This window comes from Tupaia chinensis, unplaced genomic scaffold (genome assembly GCF_000334495.1).
Source record: "Tupaia chinensis unplaced genomic scaffold, TupChi_1.0 Scaffold000450_1, whole genome shotgun sequence".
In the NCBI taxonomy this organism is placed as follows: domain Eukaryota; kingdom Metazoa; phylum Chordata; class Mammalia; order Scandentia; family Tupaiidae; genus Tupaia; species Tupaia belangeri.
Genome location: NW_006159956.1, coordinates 543,764 through 549,480, shown reverse-complemented (window position 1 = coordinate 549,480; position 5,717 = coordinate 543,764). Strand labels below are relative to the sequence as shown.

At 48.3% G+C, this 5,717-nt stretch overlaps 1 pseudogene; it reads right to left on the bottom strand.

Moving 5' to 3' along the window:
* Window positions 1-395: 395 nt before the first annotated feature.
* Window positions 396-5,594, bottom strand: LOC114009058 (uncharacterized protein C14orf119-like; annotated as a pseudogene).
* Window positions 5,595-5,717: the final 123 nt, after the last annotated feature.

Here is a 5,717-nt window from a genome sequence, read left to right as displayed (position 1 = left end):
TTTCTTTTCTTTTTTAAAAAAAAGAATTATTTAATTTTTCATTCATTTATTTTGACACACACAAGAGACAGAAAGTGAGAAAGCAAGCCACCAGGTCCAGGACTCAAACCTTGGTTGGCCATGTGGGAGTGTCCAGCACCTTAACCACCTATCACCTGCTGGTCTCCCCATAGCAGTATTTCTAATTGTCCCTGTTTGGGGCACTTCAGAGACTTTTACAGCCTGGCAAAGCCCATAGTGAGAAGTATTTGTTGCTTTTGTAAAGTGGAAGGATATGGTTATGAAAATTTTCTCATTCATATCAATTTTAATAAGTATATAAAAGTCCAACTTCTGGAACTAGATTCCAGAAAGCCCTATTTCTTTTTATTTATTTTTCTGACGATCCAGTCTTCATTTTGGTATAAAAACTAAACCAATCAACCTGTAAAGAGTATTGCTTGTTATCACACTATTGTAAAGAAAACTTACAGACGAGGAACATCTATTTAACTCCATGGATATCCCATACGCTTTACTACCACACTGTGATGGAGGCGGTGACTGATTTCCATAATTTTACTAAGTCATTACCAGGTAAGCTTGTGGTGGAGATGTCACATAATTACGCTAGACTCTGGTAAGGTAAGGGTAGTAAAACCAGCCACGTGGATCCAGCTAAACTATAAAGATAGTTTTACTGTCCTTGCCTTCTGTTTCTGGGAAAGGAAGGTTTTCCTTTATACTTTCCTAGGCTAGCGGTAGGCTTATGTCACGTGTAGGTTCCTTTTGGGTATAGTTGCAAAAGAAGCCATCAAATTCTCCGGGGTTTGACATCTCTTGGAAAAAAGCAGTGTAGGAGACAGACTGATGGCCTGGATTTGCGTAGATGAATCACAACTCCAGTGCGAGTGCAGCTGACGTGTCGTTACCGTTGAAATAATCGTGCCTGTGCGGTCAGCAAGTTGCCAGCTGACTGGGGTCCAGGCCTTTATGCGACATATCTGAATCGAATCCTCACTGCAGTCATGACCTCAGCTTCGTCAACTGTGGTTATCTTCTTTGATCAGAGCGCTTCTCGGTCCTTACCAGCTGTAGCTGCCACTGCTTAGTAACACTTGGCCACCATGTCTGGCTCACTAGTTTCCAGCTGTCTGACAACACTGCACTCCGGCTCAGCCCAGCCTCGAAACCACTGATCCCGAAGATGTAGCTAGCACTCGAAGATCCAAGGTGGTCAGTTTGCCCCAGACCATCTAGAGGTGGCACTGCCTTAGCTACCAGGTCCTGCAGGAAATGTTCACGCTGGGGACCTGACCAACTGGCAAACCAGGGAAGAGTCCTCTTCACCTCCTGGGAAGGGGAAGTTAGTGATACTGTCTGGTACTGAGGGTGAAGGAGAAGGGAAGGAGAGTGGCAGGAAGAGGATGATTCCAGTGGCATCCTCCCGTTTCCTCTCTGAGGGCACCTGGAGATCGTCACAAGAGTCCTTAGACTCCAACTAGCACCACCGCTTCCGTGTTTCCTGAAAACCCTAAGCAGGGCCTGCCGGGCAGCCCCAGAAAGCCCTAGTTCTGTGCATCCTTGTATTCCACAAATTGTGGAATGCTTTCATGCTCTGAGGTTACCTTGCTAAGCACGTCAGTATTCTCAACCTCCTGTATCTAAATATAATGAACCAGGCTACCAAAAAACCAACCTGGGTCCTTCCAAGGTGAAAAACAGAGATACTGTACTTCACACTTCGGTGAGTTTAATGACTATGGAATTGCAGAGTTGTAAAAATTAGAAAGCAGAATGTGTGAACAGAACTTAGTTCACAGTAAAAGTAGCTTAAAAACAAAAGCCTGTGACCTTAAAATCTAAACAAAAGGAATGGTTGAAAATTGGGTGTTATGCATACATATTACTGCTATGTTAATAGAACGTGAAAGTGAATAATGGCGGTGGTATTGGTGGCAGGTGGCGTCTGCAGAAAGCACATATCTGCAGGAAAACTTGATAATCCACTGAATGAAACGGACTCTGTGACCCCTATGGGGTAGCACAGCATAGTGGTTTCCGAGCAGTATTTCCCAATTGGAGTGGTTCTCAAGGTCCACAAGAGACAATGTCTGGAGACATTTTTGTTGCCACAACCTGTGAGAGGGAGATTTCATTGGCATCTCGTAGGTAAAAGCTAGAGATGAACTAAACATTTTATGACACACAGACTAGCTCCCCATCAGAAATTTATCCATCCCAAACATCAACAGTATCCAGTTGAAACTTTGCCAGGGTACCTGGGGTTGGAACCAGATATGCCATTTGCTAACTGTGTGACCCTGAGCTAACTACTTAACCTTTCTGAGCCTTAGCTTTCTTATCTGCAAAGGGAAAAGATGACAACTAACATAATGCAACAAGCTTTACAAAAACGGAGGAGCTATGAAATGTTGTAGGACAGAGGCATGATCTAGTAATAAGAATTATTCGGGGGAGGGGGGACAGGTGGCGTGGTGGTTAAGGGCACTGGACTCCCACATGGCTGATCGTGGTTCGAGTCCCAGACCTGACAGCTTGCTTTCTCACTTTCTCTCTCTGGTCAAATTAAAATAAATATACATAGTTAAAATAACTCTTGAAAAAAAGAATTATTCCCTGGTGGAAAATCGTAGGAAGGGCTGCAGTAGACCTACCCTTCTTTATAAATCACACATTGCTATAAAGATAGTACCAGGTTTGGGACCAGCAGGTGGCTTAGTGGTTAGGGCACTGGACTACCACAAAACCGACTGTAGCAGTTCAAGTCTCAAACCTGGTACTGAAACCAAGCTGGGACCCTCTAAAAGGAGAGAACCTTCAGTTTATTATTATTATTTTTTAGAAGAAAGTGTAAGTTCCCAAAATGAAAACTGATTAGAACTAAACATATCTATCCAGATTGACTGACGAGAGGTCCATTTAAATGTAGATAGTACATTCAAGTCTCTTGACCCTGACTACACCCACTCCCTCCCTGAGATAACTATTTGAATGTATACCCTAGCTTACAGTAAACCGCACCTTCCTGTAGTAATAGATGACGTTTATCTAAAAACTGTCACTTAATGTACTAAAAAGAAGCTTGTAACTTTCCTCTTTGTCAAAGAAATCAGTAGGAATTAAGATGTAGAAGTTTTGTGTCACACATACCTTAAGATGTTTTGTAGGACAAGGATCATTGACCACATCACTTCCAGGCTGAAATGCACCAAAGGCCTGATGATCGCCCCCTCCCAGAACATTGATCATCTAAGGCCTCACCGATCAAGAATGCAGAAGAGATGATCACACCCTCTTAAACCAATCACACACTTGGAACCTCTGCCCCTAATTTTGCCCTTAAAAATGCATGTGGGGAACATCTCGGGGTGACCGGGTCTTTTCAGCATGAGCTGCCCGCTCTCCTTGCTTTGTGCTTTGCCATAAAGCTGTACTTTCCTTCATCACACCATGTGCCTATGGCTTGGTTTTATAGTGCTTGGACCAGCGAACCTGATTTGAGTTCGGTAACAGTAGCTTGAAAATCACGCCTGGTGCGTGTGCGAACATGCTCAAAATTCTGAGAGGAGAATTGAAAAGGAACTGTGGTGTGACCATGGCCCCTGGGAGGTGATTTCTCACCTTCCCTCTTTCTGTCTCTGTCTGTCTAGCAAGTGCATGCATGCATCCTATAACAAAATATTAAAAAAAAAAAAAAAAGGAAGTACCAAGTTAAGTTACTTAGAGTAACTGGTAAATAGGCAAACCAAATTCAAATTCTTTGGTGCCTGTCACATTGTCTAAATCACATTTGGAGTAACTGGCTGACTCAAGATTTAGCCTTGACTTCTTTCATATTCCACTCATCATCACTGGCTTGGTTTTCACAGTCAAATATTTTCCCTTTAGTCCATGACTATGAACATGCACCACGCCGCATTCTCTTCCCTGGATCACTGCACTAGCCTACTAATTAATCCACCTGCTGCCTCTCTAGCTATTCTCCACAGTGCAGTCACAGGGACAGGGGGCCTTTCATTATATCACTCTCCTTAAAACCTTCCAGGTGTCTATTTCACTCAGGCCCCTCCTCTCCTTCCTCCTTACCCAGGTCCAGCCATGCTCTGCCACAGGGCCTTTGCACTTGCTCTTTCTATCAGCAAGGCTAGTCCCTTGGTGTAGGTGTCTGCCCAGATGTCACTCGATCAAGGAGGCAGGCCCAGAACCCCGATATAAGCTAGGATCCGCAACCAGCAGACGGCCTTCCCTCACAGGCCCGCACGCTCTTTTTCCCTTTTCCCTGCCTTTTCTAGTTCTGTTAGCACCTGCTTAACAGAAACACCTGTCTCCCCAGTGTACATGCAATGAACACAGGAGTGCGCGTGTTCGCACCTGTGCCCTCGTGCCTAGCTAGCCAGTATTTGTCCCTTTGCTTCTGTGGCCCAAGTGACATCTGGCCGGCCTCTCAGGAAGCTCTTTGCCTTACGATACTTTCCCCGTAACATGGGAAGCACGCAGAACACCGGGACACCCTTCAGCCCCCACACTGAGGGACCCTAACTCTCCCCCCTCCCACCCATCTGCAGAAATCCGGGAGACGTTAGGTGAGCCGGCCGCAGTGCCCCGACGGTCGGACTCCGGGGGCCCTTTCGTGGCCTGTCCTGTGAGGCTGGTACGTGCAGAGAGGAAGCAGATGGGGAAGCGGCCTCGAGAGAACTGGCCTGCTTCAAAACCCGCATTTCTGCCGTCACCTCCTGCGGCTAAGGCCACAGCTCTGCGGCCGCTCCCCGAGAGCGCGCCGCGCCGGCCGCCAGCCTCCCGAGGGGCGCCGTTTAATGGCGGCGAAGGGACCACCACGCGTCCGCCTTAGGGCTCCAGACACAATCTACTTCTGTGTTAGCACCTAAACTGTGCTCAGCGGGGAAGGCCACACGATTGGTCCAGAAATGGACCTCAGCTGCGCCAGCAGAGTGCTTTAACTCAGCAGGGACGTCGCCGCTTCCAACTCCTGGAAGAAAGGGAGCCGGCGCAGCCATCATGGCTGCCGGCAACAGACAACCCAAAGAAAATGGCGCCGGGCGCGCGGCCAGGCTCGGCGGGCACGGGGCGGCGGAGGGAAAGGGCCCTCGGGGACATCGAGGAGGGCCAGCCAAGGACCTTAAGGTCTTCCTGGCTTCTGGCACCTGGAGACCGTGAAAGCTGACGAGTACAATATGGAGGGCGGTTATTGTCTCTGCAAAGCGACCCGTACCAGCAGGCCCCGGGCTCTGTCCCGCGGTCGGAATCCGGCAAAATCCTCTATTCTCTAAACAGAATGCGTTACGCACACTGCGCATCTTCGCAACAGTGGGCCGCCTAACGACGCAAAGAATGTTACGTCCCTCCGGAGGCTCTTGCCCCGCCCAGCCCCCGTTCGAGTTCAGGAGGCGCGAGGACTCTACGCCCACTCCGTACTTAGTTTCTCTTCTCCCTTCCGCAAAAGGCGCCCGTCTCCGCCACGGACGTAAATCCCTTCCCAGAATACTCCTAGTATCCCCCGCGGAGTCCTCGGGCTATTCCGAGACGCTGTTTACGTATCGTCTCCGACGTACGTAGCGTTAAGTTGGAGCAGTCTCAGCGGCGGGGGCCGCTTTTTGGTGGCGCCGGGGAGACGCCTAAACCACGGCGCTGCCGGGTTTGCGCGTAGCCAAACCTGCCCCGCACTTTTATATCCCCGATTCTCTGTGTTTTGTTCC